General features: G+C 49.7%; 1 protein-coding gene across 2 annotated transcripts in view; it reads right to left on the reverse strand.

The window, feature by feature from the left end:
• LOC137531849 (platelet glycoprotein IX-like) overlaps nucleotides 1-15,782 on the reverse strand; it is a 128,839-nt gene that overhangs the window by 27,169 nt on the left and 85,888 nt on the right. The window contains exon 1 of one of the 2 annotated variants that reach the window (XM_068251825.1): nucleotides 2,184-2,318. The exons of the other annotated variant lie outside the window; for it this stretch is intronic. The gene's annotated coding sequence lies outside the window, so the exon portion shown is untranslated. Of the gene's footprint in view, nucleotides 1-2,183; nucleotides 2,319-15,782 lie in introns of those variants that run through there. 2 annotated transcript variants of the gene reach the window in all.

Raw genomic sequence — 15,782 nt, forward strand, 5'->3', positions numbered from 1 at the left:
CGGTACAGTCCATACTGCGACCCAGCTGCAGTAACAGTGCAATCCAGCTTAATATTGTGTCAAACGCAGTGCATTACGATAACAGTCCCTATGTGACATTGTAAACAGTGCAACACAGTCCATATTTCCTCAAGCCACGGTAGCAGTTTGCCCCAGTTCATCACCCTCCTGCGGAACAGCGCAACGACCCTTTAGTGAACCCCCGCTAGTACAGTTCTACACAGCTCAAATTGTAACCCCTCCGCAGATCAAAACAAACAGATACGCATGGTCATATAGCCTGCCTGCAGAGGTGAAAATGCAGTGGTGTGTGGCCGTAGCCCAGGAAGCAGTGTTAGGTAGGTAAGTGGTTAAGTAGGCTAAGTAGGTTAAGTAGGTGGCCCTTCAGCGGTGCTAGGTAGGTTGGTGGAAGGCAGAGAAATATTCTGGCAGCTACCTCAGCAGCCAGCATTACACAGAAACAATCACAGTGATGCACCAGACCCAGCAGACTGGACTCTCACCTGGTGTATCCTGTGTGAAGTTGATGGAGCAGTGGACTACCAGCCGTCTCTGTTCGGAGGCTGAGGGACTTCAGTATACTGCAGTGTGTGGAGGAGGATTGGCACGTGGGGGGGGGGGCCTGTTGAGGAGGCCTCAGCTGGAGTTGCAGAGGAGGGTCGGCACGTGGGGAGGCCTGGAGTGGAGGCCTCAGCTGGCGGTGTGGAGGAGGATCGGCACGTGGGGAGGCCTGGAGTGGAGGCCTCAGCTGGCGGTGTGGAGGAGGATCGGCACATGGGGAGGCCTGGAGTGGAGGCCTCAGCTGGCGGTGTGGAGGAGGATCGGCACGTGGAGAGCCTCAGCTGGCGGTGCGGAGGAAGGATCCACACGTGGGGAGGCCTGGAGTGGAGGCCGCAGCTGGCGATGCGGGGCAGAGGAAGATCGGCCTGGGGGAGGCCTGGAGTGGAGGCCTTCAGCTGGTGGTGCAGTACGGGAGTGGTGGCCTCAGCCGTCGATTCAGTGGGGAGGAGCGGGCCGGCCTCACCTGTGTCGAGGCGGAGGAGCCTGCATGCGGACGCCGCGCCGGAGATGCGGCGAAGAGCAGTGTGTCTCACTGGGTTCTGTGAGGGCGGCTTGTTCCACTGCGAGGCAGGGGTCCGTCCTGCACCGGGGATGCGCCGGAGATGAGCGGTGTGTCTCGCTGGGTTCTGTGAGGGCGGCTTGTGTCACTGCGAGGCAGGGGTCCGTTCTTTACTGGCTGGTCAGTGGAAGTGGTTTGCTGGTTTCGGCAGGACGGCGGCTGGACACCCGATGCAGCCTTGGAGAGCTTGCTGATGGAGGTGAGCTCAGCGTGGGTGGTCGCGGCCGCGTGCAGACCCAGTACGGACTACCGTACTTCGGCAGAGCTAGAGAACGAGGGTCCTGGGAAAAATAGCTAGGAAGGCACCTGTGCCGAGGAGAGCTATGCTAGCAACCAATTAACTAACAGGGGATGAGGAAGCCTCATTGGGACCCTGAGGCTTCCCCCTCCCGAGGCAAGTACCCCCCAGGGGAACTTTTTTTGTTACAGGTTCTCTTTAAAGTAAAACAATTACAGATGATACAAATCTTGCAATAATTTGCAGTGTTTTCTGATTTCGTGGAAGCAGACATATTATTACATCCTATACTTTCAAATGAGCTTGAGCCGTGGCAGTCATGTGACACAGGGGAAAGATCAAATTACATTTCTGACTGCCCCCCTCATATGTGTCTGTCTAGAACCGGCCCTGCTCTGGCGGCATGATTTTCTCTTGCTTTTAGTGTCTAAACTAAAGCTGCCATACTTATTTATTTTTATACCATACCAGTTGCCTGGCTGTCCTGCTGATCTTCTGCCTTTAATACTTTTAGACACAGCCCCTGAACAAGCATGCAGCAGATCAGGTGCTCTGACTGAAGTGCGACTGGATTAGCTGCATGCTTATTTCAGGTGTGTGATTCAGACAGTACTACAGCCAAAGAGATCAGCAGGACTGCCAGGCAACTGGTATTGTTTAACAGGAAATAAATATGGCAGCCTCCATATCCCCCTCACTTCAGGTATCTGGTAAGAAAATTTGAGGAAAAAATCAAGTAAACTGCTGTGTCCCCTTTGTCTTCTTTGAGCAAGTAATTAGCTCTCTTACAGAATAAAGTCCTGGCACACCAGAGCAGCCATTTACCTTCACCAGCTGATCCACACAGGCCCATGGCCATTACTCTTCATATCTCCAGACCCTTCGCTTGCTGCGGTGAATCAGCCTCTCCTGCGGGTGTCGGTCTGCTGGTCGCCATGGAGCGGGCGAGGGGGGCGAGGGGGGGGGGGAGATCTGGCTGTGGTGAGCGGCGAGGAACTGGCAGTCATCTACACGCGTGACGCAGCGACTGTTGTCAGGAAGAGATAACAGAAGCTGGACAGGCCAGGAGAACCCAACAGCAAAGTCCTGCTCAGCGATGATAAGACTCCAGCAAGACTTCCTGCACAGCCATTGGACGCCGCCCGAAATACAGAGAGCGTGCGTCCGCCGCGTACAAATACTGCTCGCCGGAACAGCCAAATCATATACTGCATATATATATTTATATACACACACACACATATATATACGCACACTCTGTGCACACACTGTACACACACACACACACACACACACTCTGTACACACACACACACACACACACACACACACACACACACACACACACACACACACACACACATATATATACGCACACTCTGTGCACACACTGTACACACACACACTGTACACACACACACACACACTCTGTACACACACACACACACACACACACACACACACACACACACACACACATATATATACGCACACTCTGTGCACATACTGTACACACACACACACACACACTCTGTACACACACACACACACACACACTCTGTACACACACACACACACACACATACACTGTACACACACACACACACACACACACACTCTGTACACACACACACAACACACACACACTGCACACACATACACTGTACACACACACTACACACAAACACTGTACACACACACTACACACAAACACTGTACACACACACTGCACACAAACACTGTACACACACACTGCACACATACACACTACGCACAAACACTGTACTCACACACACTGTACACACACACACACATATATATATACGCACACTCTGTACACACACACACACACTACACACACATACACTGTACAGTGTACACACACACTACACACAAACACTGTACACACACACTGCACACACACTGCACACAAACACTGTACACACACACTACACACATACACACTGTACAGTGTACACACACACACTACACACAAACACTGTACACACACACACTGTATACACACACACACACACACACACACTGTATACACACACACTCCCTGTCCACGTGCGTGTCTCCTCCCCTGACAACATGATCCCGCCCACCAGCCATGTGACGTTCTCCCTGTCCAGGTGCGTGTCTCCTCCCCTGACAACATGATCCCGCCCACCAGCCATGTGACGTCCTCCCTGTCCACGGGCGTGTCTCCTCCCCTGACAACATGATCCCGCCCACCATCCATGTGACGTCCTCCCTGTCCACGTGCGTGTCTCCTCCCCTGACAACATGATCCCGCCCACCAGCCATGTGACGTCCTCCCTGTCCAGGTGCGTGTCTCCTCCCCTGACAACGTGGGGGCAGTATTTCAGTATTACCCCTCTGAGGGGCCTTATCGAAGCAGATTACCAGATGTGCGTATATTCAGCATAGCATGGTGTGATGATGTCATTATTATTTTTTATTTATATAGCGCCAACATCTTCCATAGCGCTGTACATAGTGCAAAGCAAATAGTGGGGTCAGGGCCGGATTTACCATAAGGCACTGCAGGCACGTGCCTACAGGCGCCTGATGATGGAAAGGTGGATCACTCCTCTCCCCGAGTGCCTCCTTTCCCTCCTTCCCTATGCAGAGTCCTGATAAGAGTGTAAATGAGAGGTGACTCACCCAGCTCTCTGCATTCCAGGGACCAGATCTCCCTTCATTCCGGGGCACCTGTAGCTACCTAATACTGAGGTTCCTCTGGCTACCTAATACTAAGGAGCACCTGTAGCTACCTATGATGGGCAAGGGAAGTAAGGGAGAAGAGACAGCTAGTACAGCCAGCACACTTGTGATTCGGCGGGGGTTTGAGGCTTGTGGAGGGCGGAGTCTAGGGTGCCAGGACATCTGTGTCTATAGGCTGCTGTGATGTAAATCCGGGCCTGAGTGGGGATCATAGTAGATACATGAGAAGTTCAAAGCTCTGTATTATCAGCACATGCAGCAATACAAATACATACATAGCCGATGTGTGCCTGAGACATCCCCAATACTGTTAAAGGATACCCGAAGTAACATGTGACATGATGAGATAGACATGGGTATGTACAGTGCCTAGCACACAAATTACTATCCTGTGTTCCTTTTTTTTCTTTCTCTGCCTGAAAGAGTTAAATATCAGGTATGTAAGTGGCTGACTCAGTCCTGACTCAGACAGGAAGTGACTACAGTGTTACCCTCACTGAAAAGAAATTCCCCTTTTTACCTCTTTCTTGCTCTCAGGACCCACTTTCTGCTAGGAAAGTGTTTTATCGTTGGAATTTCTTATCCGTGAGGGTCACACTGCAGTCACTTCCTGTCTGAGTCAGCCACTGACATACCTGATATTTAACTCTTTCAGGCAGAGAAAGAAAAAAGGAACACAGCCTAGTTATTAGTGTGCTAGGCACTGTACATACACATGTCTGTCTCATCATGTCACATGTCACTTCTGGTATCCTTTAAATGTTCATATGATAAGTTACTGCAGAATAAGAAACACTAGGAGGAGCTCCCTGCCCTTGTGAGCTAACAATCTAGAGGGTAATGAGGTGGAGACACTAGGGGGAGGAGCCTGGCCTTGCAAGCTTACAATCTAGCGGGTAGTGGGGTGAAGCCATCAGAGAAGGAGACAGAGGAGTAATGGCTGGAACCCACTAGTGCGTTTTTAGGGAGCACTTTAAGGCCTCGTTCACATCTGCTGTGCTGAGAAACGTGTGAAAGCGCGTGGTAAAAAACGCATGCGCTTGTGCGCGCTTTAGTGCGCACTTCTGTGTGTTGCGCTCCACTTCTTTAAAGCACGTTTTGCTTATTGTAGCAGTAACAGTTGTCAATAAAGCTTTGTTTTTATATGTAAATGTATTTTTTTCCCAATTAGGGGTAAAAAACGCATGCGCTTGTATGCCTTTGTACGTGCTTCTATGTGCTAAAAAAACGCACCCATTCACTTGCATTGATGTGCGCTTTACAGCTCAACGCACAGAAATGCATGCAGCACCACGTTTTTGTAACGCAGCTCAGCACATAGATGTGAACAGGCACATTACATGGGAAAATCAATACCTTGCAGAACGCACAGGGCAATGCGCTGGGAAAAGCGCACAGAAACGGCCATGATGTGAATGAGGCCTAAATGGCCAGCGATTTCCCTAAACGTTTTGCCAATGTAAGTGGATGGAAAGGAACCCTCAGTAGTGATTGCTATTAGGGGAATCGCAGGACATGCAGCATGTTGAGAGCATTTTGCACTACAATGTAAAGTATTGAAGCGCAGGCAAATCGCTAATGACTCGCTACACATAGGGCTGGTTCACACTCGCTACCAAAATCGCTACCAAAATCGCTAGAAAACGCTCATGAAATCGCTTACTAAAAGCGAATTTGAAACGCCAGCGATTGCCATTTGCGACTTGTAGTGGGTTTCAGGCCTAAGCGGATGAGGAACCTCCAATGCTACCTATAGCAAATTAGAGACTTGCATGAACAGAGAGTATATGTGAAGATTTCCAGGCTCAGAGCAAGACGGACAGGCTGTGGGAGAGAGTTCCAAAGGAGAGGTGATGCTGGTGAGAAGTCCTGGATGTGAGAGTGAGAGGACATGATCAGGCTAGAGCACAAGAGGGTCTCCTGGGAGGAGCCAAGGTTCCAGGGGGAAAGGTATCTGGAGATTAGTGTGGAGATGTAAGGCAGTGACAACGTATGTAGAGCTTAGTATGATAGTGTGAGGAGTTTAAGCTTCACCCTTTAGGTAATAGGTAGCCAATATCAGGCCATACATCCTGTACAAAGCCTGCCCCCTAGAGGAGACTCCTGGGTGGAGGCGTGTCCAGGCTTCCAGCTCCTCAGGCAATTTACATTCCTGGCAGATGGTTCCAAGTGTCAGTATGACTATAATATATGGAGACAGTGAGGAAAGGGAGAGTGTTGTACAGTGATATCTGCTCACATTCCCCTGCTTACATTTATTTTGTTGTGTGACATGCCAAATAATAGAACTCTCCCTTAACTTAAAGCACATCTGAAGAAAGGCTGCCATAGTTCCTTTTAAACAATGCAGATTGCCTGGCTGTCCTGCCGATCCTCTTCTTCTAATGCATTTAGCCATAAAGCCCAACAGTCCTGACTTGGGCGGGACAGTCCTGGACTCCGCCTCCTCGTCACGTGTCCCGCCCTTCCTTAATGTGTCCCGATATTGCTGCAGTTAGTGTAAAGGTGGCCACTAATGCTCCAACCTTTTTCATCCAATCTTACCATTTCTATGCAATATAAGGGAACTGCCTAAATTATCCATTCAGTATATTCACACAATTTACCATTCTATTACATAGATTTGGTAAGATTGGAAGAAAAAGATTGGATCATTAGTGGCCACCTTTAGGTAGAGGTACTCTCCGTTGGCTCTGTGGGCTTCAGGAGAGAGGCAGAGCTGGACCACAGCCACTCTCACTGCTTCCTGTGGTTCATGAGTGATTGGTTCATTAGAGCCGGTTCTTTCCTGTGGGTCGAGTGATCCGACTCATCACACTGAACCGAATCAGTTCAAATGATGAGACACGAACTGCAGCTGCACGAGGTCCTTCTCTAGAGATAGGCCGAACCTCCGATTTTCGGTTCACGAACTTCCGCGGAAGGTTCGGTTCGCGCGATAGACTTCAATGGGGAGGCGAACTTGGAAAAGTAGAAACACTTAGGGCCCGTTCAGACTGCACGCGTTTCCAGCCGCGTTTTGGAAACGCGTGCAGGTGGCCGACACGCACGACATCAGACATTGCATAGAGTGCAATGTCTGATGTTCACACTGCATGCGTTCCGGACCTGTGCGGTCCGGGAACGCATGCTGCACGCAGATTTTGACAAAACGCACGGCTGTCCCATTCACTTTTCAGTGATGGGATCAGCCACGCAACGCACACAAACGCGGATGGCGTACGTTCGTACGCGTTGCGGTCCACATGCGTTCCGCACGCATGGCCATCCGGATTTGTGATCTGAACGGGCCCTTATGCTGGCCACAAAAGTGATGGAAAAGATGTTTCAAGGGGTCTAACACCTGGAGGGGGGCATGGCGGAGTGGGATACATGCCAAAAATACCGGGGAAAAATCTGGATTTGACGCAAAGCAGCGTTTTATGGGCAGAAATCACATTGCATGCTAAATTGGAGGCCTGTAATGGTTAGTGACCTGACAGCTGCGGTGGATAGCAGTACCACCGCAGCTGCTTATGATTCTCTGCCTGCCAGTATCCCCGCTCCTCAGGCGTCTAGCACGCCGAGGACGGGTATGAGGAGTACCCTGAAATTCGTTCTGTCTCTGTCTTACGATTCTGTACCTGCTCTGTCTGTCTGTTGCTGAATCGATCTGTCTGACCCCTCTATACTCACCAGGGAGCCCTTGTCCCTGGTGAGGAGTACTGTACTGATAGTGCCCACCAGCTCCTCTGGTGAGGTTTCGCTAACTCTATCAGTGAATACTGTTGCACCAATCACTACTCTCTGTGCATTAAAGTGGTTATTTACCTGTTACATATCAGTACATATATACCAGTATTATAGGTGATTCTGCAGATCACCATATAATCCGGTATATATCTGATTATAGGTGATACTGCAGATCACTTCATAATCAGAAGTCTGTTCTTGCTGACACCAATCGTTACAAGGCCTAACGTGCTTTAAAACATCTTGCATGTGTATACATCAATCAGGTAGTGTAATTAATGTACTGCTTCATACTGATAGACCAAACTCCCTGTGTAACGCACCGCAAACAGCTGTCTGTGTAGTGACGGCCGTGCTGCACTGGTGCGCACCGTGGCGAGATTGCTCTTCCTCACTCAGTGGTGTCAGGTAATGTCTGACTGCCTTATCAACTTTCCATGGTTCTTTCTCTACCATTGTTAAGGCTTACATCTATTATTTTTTTAAATTACATTTTCTACTTGCTGTTCAGTACCTACAACGAGAATCCTATGGACGGCAAGTCTGCCATTGTGACTGACCACGGGTAATGGCCGGGGAATAAGGGTTTGATTCCGGTCCGGAGTTGGAGCCTAAGAAACGGCTACCACCACACATCCAGGCAAGGAAGGCAGCAGGCAGGCATGCACGCCCGCCCCGAGGTAGTGACCAAAAATAACAATACAGGAGGACTTTGGAGGCCCTGCTGTGTATGTGAAATGAATCAACTTTAAATCCTTTAACAAGAATATGTTATGGTGGGCAATTCTTACATCACTTGCCATCCACGAGAATCCTATGGAGGCGGGCAAGTCTGGCATTGTGACCCCGGGTAATGGCCGGGGAATGCGGGTTTGAATCCGGTGTGGAGCCTGAGAAACGGCTACCACTACACATCCAAGGAGGGCAGCAGGCAGGCATGCATGCACGTCCCGAGGTAGTGACCAAAAATAACAATACAGGAGGACTTTCGAGGGCTTGCTGTATTTGAAATGAATTAACTTTAAATCCTTTAACGAGAATCTGTTATGGAGGGCAAGTCTGCCATCCATTCAAGTGAAAGGTATGGACTGCCTGCCAGGTAAAATACAATGTGCAGTCACAGATGCAGTGAAAGGTATGCAGTGACTGCAAACAGCTGTTTGTGTAGTGACGGCCGTGCTGGACTGGTGCGCACCGTCCATGACGAGAGTGCAGGTGACGGAGGCTTTACAGCCCATATGGTCGCCCGGCTGATGTACCTGAATGACAGAACAGTGACTGTCCAGCTGATCAAATTTGGTCTTACCACAATGAAGCAATGACCTTATTATCTTCGGTGTGCCAACCCCTGAGACACTCATATAGCCGGCCGTCATTGCTTCATTGTGATACGCAAGCCCCTTCACCGCGGCAAGGTAATGATCACGAAGGGGAATGGGCGCATGTACATGCCTTTTGTTTAGTTGTTGCAGCCGCCCGCAGTGCAGCCAGAAAAATTAGGCAGGCATGTAGACGCCCCAGAAAAATTATTGTAGCGGCCGCTGCTAGCAAGATTCAGGAATCCGCCTGGAGTCCTGGACCCTGTTGGTGGTGGCGAAGAAGGCAGTCAAGCGGGCAGAGGTGCTGTGTGGGGAGCGACTTAGTCTTGGGGCAGGCAGCCAGCAGTCACACTGCGTGCAGGCAGAGATGCTGTGTGTGGGGACTGACTTAGTCTTCGGGCGGGCAGTAGCTCTCCGGTACCATGCCTCATTCATTTTGATAAACTGAACACTTTTGTGACTTAGGCGACATCTCTTCTCAGTGACAATGCCTCCAGCTGCTCTGAAGGTCCTTTCTGACAGGACGCTTGCGGCAGAGCAAGAGAGAAGTTGGATGGCAAACTGGGACAGCTCTGGCCACAGGTCAAGCCTGCGCAACCAGTACACCAAGGGTTCATCGTCGCTGCTCTCAGTGTCTACATCCACACTTAAGGCCAGGTAGTCGGCTACCTGCCGGTCCAGGTGTTGGTGGAGGGTGGATCCCTGTAATGATCCGAGGCAGATTTCCAGAGTCAACGCACGCCGTGTGCGCTGAGCAGAGGAAAATCTCCACAATCACGGAAGCAGAGTACCCAGTAGATAGATGTATATATATATATATATATATATATATATGTGGAGAGGAATTCCAAGCAGCAGGTGGTGCTATGGAGCACAGAGAAACAAAGTCTCTGCACATCCACAGATGTCAGATAGGAATTTCATGACTTGAGACAGAACAGAGCAAACAGAAACAAGACAGCAAGACAGAAGAGAACTGGAACAGAAAGAGACTATGTGAATGTCTACCAATCTAGTCGCCGCCCAGCGACGGTAGACACTTCACATCAGAACAGTCCAGAGTGAGAACACCAATCGCAGGAGAGGCGATTGTAACAGAGACATAAGACTGAGTAAAGACAGAACATAGGTGTAGGAAAAAGACACAGCAAACAATTACAATCAGAACGCCAAGGAAAATAACAAATGCACTAGCTAAACGCGGTCGCCGCACAAAGCGCAACAGTGACAAAACACGTTAATGGCGTGGTCTCAGCACGATAAGCGCAACAGAGACAAAACGCACCAACCCTGACTAACAAATGAACACAGAAAACACAAACAAACAAATAACAGAAACGCTTGCTAATCGGTTGCCTTACCTCAGGCAACAGCAAGCGTTTGCTCCAGACCGACAGACAAACAGACAACAGGATCAGGTCAGATAGGATCCACTACTCTTCCTAAAGAGTGAGTGCGATCCGTACACAGGAACAGGACTGAAAGGATCCACTGCTCTTCCACAAGAGCGAGTGCGATCCGCACAACAAGACAGACAGAAGGAGTAACCAGTAGCAACCGTAGCCGAGGTAATACTCCAAGATACAGACTAGAAAGATCCACCACCTCTAACGCTAGGGCGAGTGCGATCTATGTTCAGGACAGAACGATTCACTACCGCCAACCGCTGGCGACAGTGCAATCGAAAGGACAAGACAAGACAGAATAGGCAATACAAATAATGTACAACACTAGCACACTAATAGGAATGCCGAATGCAATCCTCAATATTAACTACACTAGAATATCGAGAATATGATCCAAACAGACTGAGGCTCAAGGTAGACTAACAAATAGTAACCTGATGACGAGCAAGGAATTCTGGGAGGAAGTGACATTTATACTCAAAACCCTCCAAGGAAGCCAGCAAGCAATTTGCATGACAAGTGGATGCAAAACCATCCACACCAGCGAGCTGACAGAAAAAGACCTGTTTCCCCCGGACTTGCATTATGCAAGCTGCATAAGAAACTATCCAAATGTCCAGGGAAACAAGGCCAGCAGAGCAGATCGTGACAATCCCGAAGGGCTACGGCGAGGCGTTGAACTAAAGAATGTCCGCATGTCCGACATCACCCCGAGATCGCTGGAGCGTCCTGTCCTTGCCTGCGTGGACTTGGGAGGAGGAGGATTACTGGCGGTGGTACCTTTATTCCGTTGTGCTGTCACATCACCCTTAAAGGCATTGTAAAGCATAGTTGCCAGCTTGTTCTGCGTGTGCTGCATCCTTTCTGCCTTCAGGTGAGTTGGTAAAAGGTCCACCACTTTGTGCCTATACCGAGGGTCTAGTAGCGTGGCCACCCAGTACCGCTCATTCCCCTTGAGTTTTTTTATACGGGGGTCCCTCAACAGGCTGGACAACATGAAAGAGGCCATCTGCAAAAAGTCAGATCCAGACGTACTCTCCATCTCCTCTTGCTCTTCCTCAGTGACGTCACGTAAGTCCTCTTCCTCCCCCCAGCCACGAACAATACCACGGGAACGTGGAACAGCACAAGCCCCCTGCGACGGCTGCTGCGGTTGTTCTTCTGCCGCCGCCTCTTTCTTCACCACAGAAACACCTTCCCTCATCATCCGAGTCTGACTCCTCTATTTCCCCACAAGACTCCTCCTTCTCCTCCCCCTATCTGCTGCCGCAGGTGTTGATGAAACATGTGGTTCAGATGAAAATTGCTCCCACAACTCTTCCTGCCATAACTGTTCCTCTTCACGCTCTTCCACAGCTTGATCCACCACTCTACGCACGGCACGCTCCAAGAAGTAAGCGTAGGGGATCAAGTCACTAATGGTGCCTTCACTGCGACTCACGAGGTTGGTCACCTCATCAAACGGCTGCATGATCCTGCATGCATTTCGCATCAGTGTCCAGTTCGGGGGCCAGAACATCCCCATCTTCCCAGATCATGTCCTTCTACTGTAATTGTACAGGTACTGAGTGACGGCTTTCTCCTGTTCTAGCAGGCGAGAGAACATGAGCAGGGTCGAATTCCAGCGAGTCGGGCTATCGCATATCAAGCATCTCACCGGCAAGTTGTTTCTCCGCTGAATGTCGGCAAAGCGTGCCATGGCCGTGTAAGACCACCTGAAATGCCCACGTCCTGAAATGCTTCAGGACGCCCTCTAAGCCTGTGTACTTTGACACAAATCTTTGAAAGACCAGATTAAACACATGTGCCATGCAGGGTACATGTGTCAGCTTTCAAATTCAAAGCGGAAAGGAGATTGCTGCCATTGTCACACACCACATTGGCGTTCTCCAGCTGGTGCGGGGTCAGCCAGTGCTCCACCTCTTTGTTAAGAGCAGCCAGGAGAGCTGGTCCAGTGTGACTCTCCGCTTTGAGGCAAGACATGTCTAAGATGGCGTGACACCGTCATACCTGGCATGCAGCGTAGGCTCTGGGGAGATGGGGCTGTGTAGCTGGAGAGGGGGAGATGGCAGCACCACTAGAGTTGAACTGCCACTCAGCCAAGGAGGAGGAGGAGGATGACAGCAAAGAGGATGTAGCAGGAGGAGAGGAGGTGGCAGGAGGCCTGCCTGCAAGCCGTGGAGGTGTGACAAGTCGGTCCGCTGCGCAGCCACGTACTCCCTGCTTGCCATCGTCCACCAGGTTGGCCCAATGGGCTGTGTACATAATGTAGCGGCCCTGCCCGTGCTTGGCAGAACAGGCATCCATGGTCAGGTGGACCCTTGACCCAACGCTCTTCGCCAGAGATGACACCACTTGCCTCTCAACTTCACGGTACAGTTTTTTTCTTTCTAGAAAAATAATTGCGGCCTGGTATCTTCCACTGCGGTATCCCAATGGCTACAAATTTACGGAAAGCCTCAGAGTCCACCAGCTTGTATGGTAATAGCTGGCGAGCTAATAGTTCCGCCACACCAGCTGTCAGACGCCGGGCAAGGGGGTGACTAGCAGAAATTGTCTTCCTCCGCTCAAAGATTTCCTTCATGGACACCTGGCTGCTGTGGGCAGAGGAGCAGGAACCACTCAAGGGCAGAGGCGGAGTGGAGGAGGGTGGCTGTGAAGGTGCAAGGGAGAAAGCGGCTGAAGATGCTGCACCTGAAGGAGGAAGAGGAGGAGGAGGGTGGCTTGTCTTTTGGGTGCTGCTTTTCCTCAGGTGTTCTTCCCATTGCTGTTTGTGCCTTTTCTCCAGGTGCGTTCGTAAGGCACGTGTCCCTACATGAGTGTTGGCCTTTCCACGGCTCAATTTTTGGAGGCAGAGAGAACAGATGGCATTGCTCCGATCTGAGGCACACACACTAAAAAATTTCCAAACCGCTGAGCCCCCCTTGGGTGATGCCACTACGGTGGCCTCAGCAGCTGACGTTGAAGGGCATGTTCGCTGGCTGTCCATAGCTGGTGATACATGGCGCCGGACACTGCCCCCAGCTGTTTCTGAGGACGAGCTCCCTCTGCTTCTTTCAGGAACTCGTCTCCTCCTACTCCTCTCTGACCCCCCCTCTGAACTGTCCCCCTGGTCATCTCCTCTATTGGGAACATACGTGGCATCGGTGTAATCATCATCATAATCCTCCTGCCCAGCTTCAATTTCCTCAGACACCTCCAAAACTGTACCAACACCAGGTACTTCATCATCCCCCTCCTCACACGATACATCCATAGTGTCGCCACCTAACTGACACATATGAGGTGGTGTAACTTGCTTAGCGCCTTCATCTTGTTGTAGCAGTAGTGGCTGTGAATCAGTGATTTCACCAACAAATAACTCCTGCGAAGTGTCAAATGCAGCGGATGTGGTGCTTGTTGTAGCGCTGGTGGCTGCGGGAGATGAGGTGTTCTGTGTTAAATAGTCAACCACGTCCTGACAATCTTTGGAAGTGATGGGACGTGCCTTCTTCTGAGCACTGTACTTTGGGCCAGGGCCGCACAAAATCACATCAACACGACCTCGCACAGACCTGCCGGTGCCAGGTGGCCTTCCTCTGGGTCTGCCTCTACCTCTTCCTCTACCTGTTTTGTCTGTTTTGTCCAAAATGGGGGGGAGGGATGAAGTGAAAGGTATGCACTGATTTGACTAATACAATGTGCAGTCACTCAGGTGCAGCAGTTCACAGGTATGCACAGAGTAGTATATCACACTGCGTGCAGTTACGAAGGTAGGTGGTTTCACAAAACACAACAGTCAGGTATATGCTGTGATGAGGTGGTTTCACTGAACACAACAGTCAGGTAGGTATATATATATATGCTTATTTCAAAAGCAGTCCATGCAACACAAGTGCAGTAATGGGTATTACACAAATCTGCAGCTGACACAGGTGTGTGATTGTGATTGGCCTGGGCTGGCACGGGCACACAGTATGAATTACAAATGCTGTCTATGCAACACAAGTGTCAGTGGGACACGCAGAAAAAAAAAACAAATCACAAGAACAGGATTAGCTCTGAAAAGAGTTGATTGAGGGGCGCTATTATAGCAATAAGATTCAGCCAGGAGCAAGCTAACAAGCCAAGAGCCTAACTAACCTTTCCCTAGGAGAAACAGTCTGCAGCAACTATCCCTTCTCTGACTATAGCAGGCACACAAGTGAGTGTAATGGCCAGCGGAGCCTGCCTTATATAAGGGGGGGTGGGGCTCCAGGGCTGAGTGTAGCCTGATTGGCTACAATGTGCCTGCTGACTGTGATGTAGAGGGTCAAAGTTGACCCTAATGGAGCATTATGGGGCGAATCAAACTTCCGGGAAAGTTCGCCTTCGCACGCAAATGCGAACCACCCAAAGTTCGTCGGGAACCGTTCGGCCCATCTCTATCGTTCTCCACTGCAAAACAATTTTGATGTGTGTTTTTTGTGCTTTTTTATGCATTTGCATTTTCTACCAATTTTGATTTTTTGTGCGTTTGCGTTTTTCTGATTGGCAAGTGTTGTCTTGATTTTTGAAAATAGATACTAGCAATTAAATCAATACAAAACGCAAACACATTTCTATGCATTTTTCATGCGTTCCTATACTTTACATTGAAATGCAAAAAGCATCATAATCACACAGACATGCGTTTGCGTTTTTTTTTTTAATCGGAACACAGCAGTGGAAAAGGCCACCCAAGATTCTTATTTTAAACAGGCTAACCTTAAAGTGAACCAGAGACGAAGCACCCTCATGTATTTTACCATAGAAATCAGTGGGAACATTAGAGAAAACGTCTGCCCTGCTCCCTGTTTCATCCTCACTGCTAAAAGTGTCTGTTATTTAGCTGAGATAAGAATCCCGGAGTGTGCATTGAGTCTGGCTTTGCTATAATGACTCAGCTATAATGATTCCTGAGCACAGCCAGCAGGGGGCAGGCTTGGACTTGAAAAGACACCAAAGACCACAGTCTCAGCTATAATCATTCTGTAGTAAAGCCAGCCGACTGCTTAGTCGGGATTCTTATCAGAGGTGATAACAGGCAAATTAAACAGAGAACAATGAAACAAAGAGCAGATTAGGTGTTTACTGTCCTGTTCCCACTGATTTATAAGATAAAATACATGAGGGTGCTTCATCTCTGGTTCTCTTTAACAATCAGCAAACGCATGCGTTTTGCATTTTTTGGCAAAAACGCAGCTAGTGGAAAAGGGCCCTGTACACACAGCTGAGGGA

Source organism: Hyperolius riggenbachi, chromosome 9, assembly GCF_040937935.1.
Source record: "Hyperolius riggenbachi isolate aHypRig1 chromosome 9, aHypRig1.pri, whole genome shotgun sequence".
NCBI classification, from domain to species: domain Eukaryota; kingdom Metazoa; phylum Chordata; class Amphibia; order Anura; family Hyperoliidae; genus Hyperolius; species Hyperolius riggenbachi.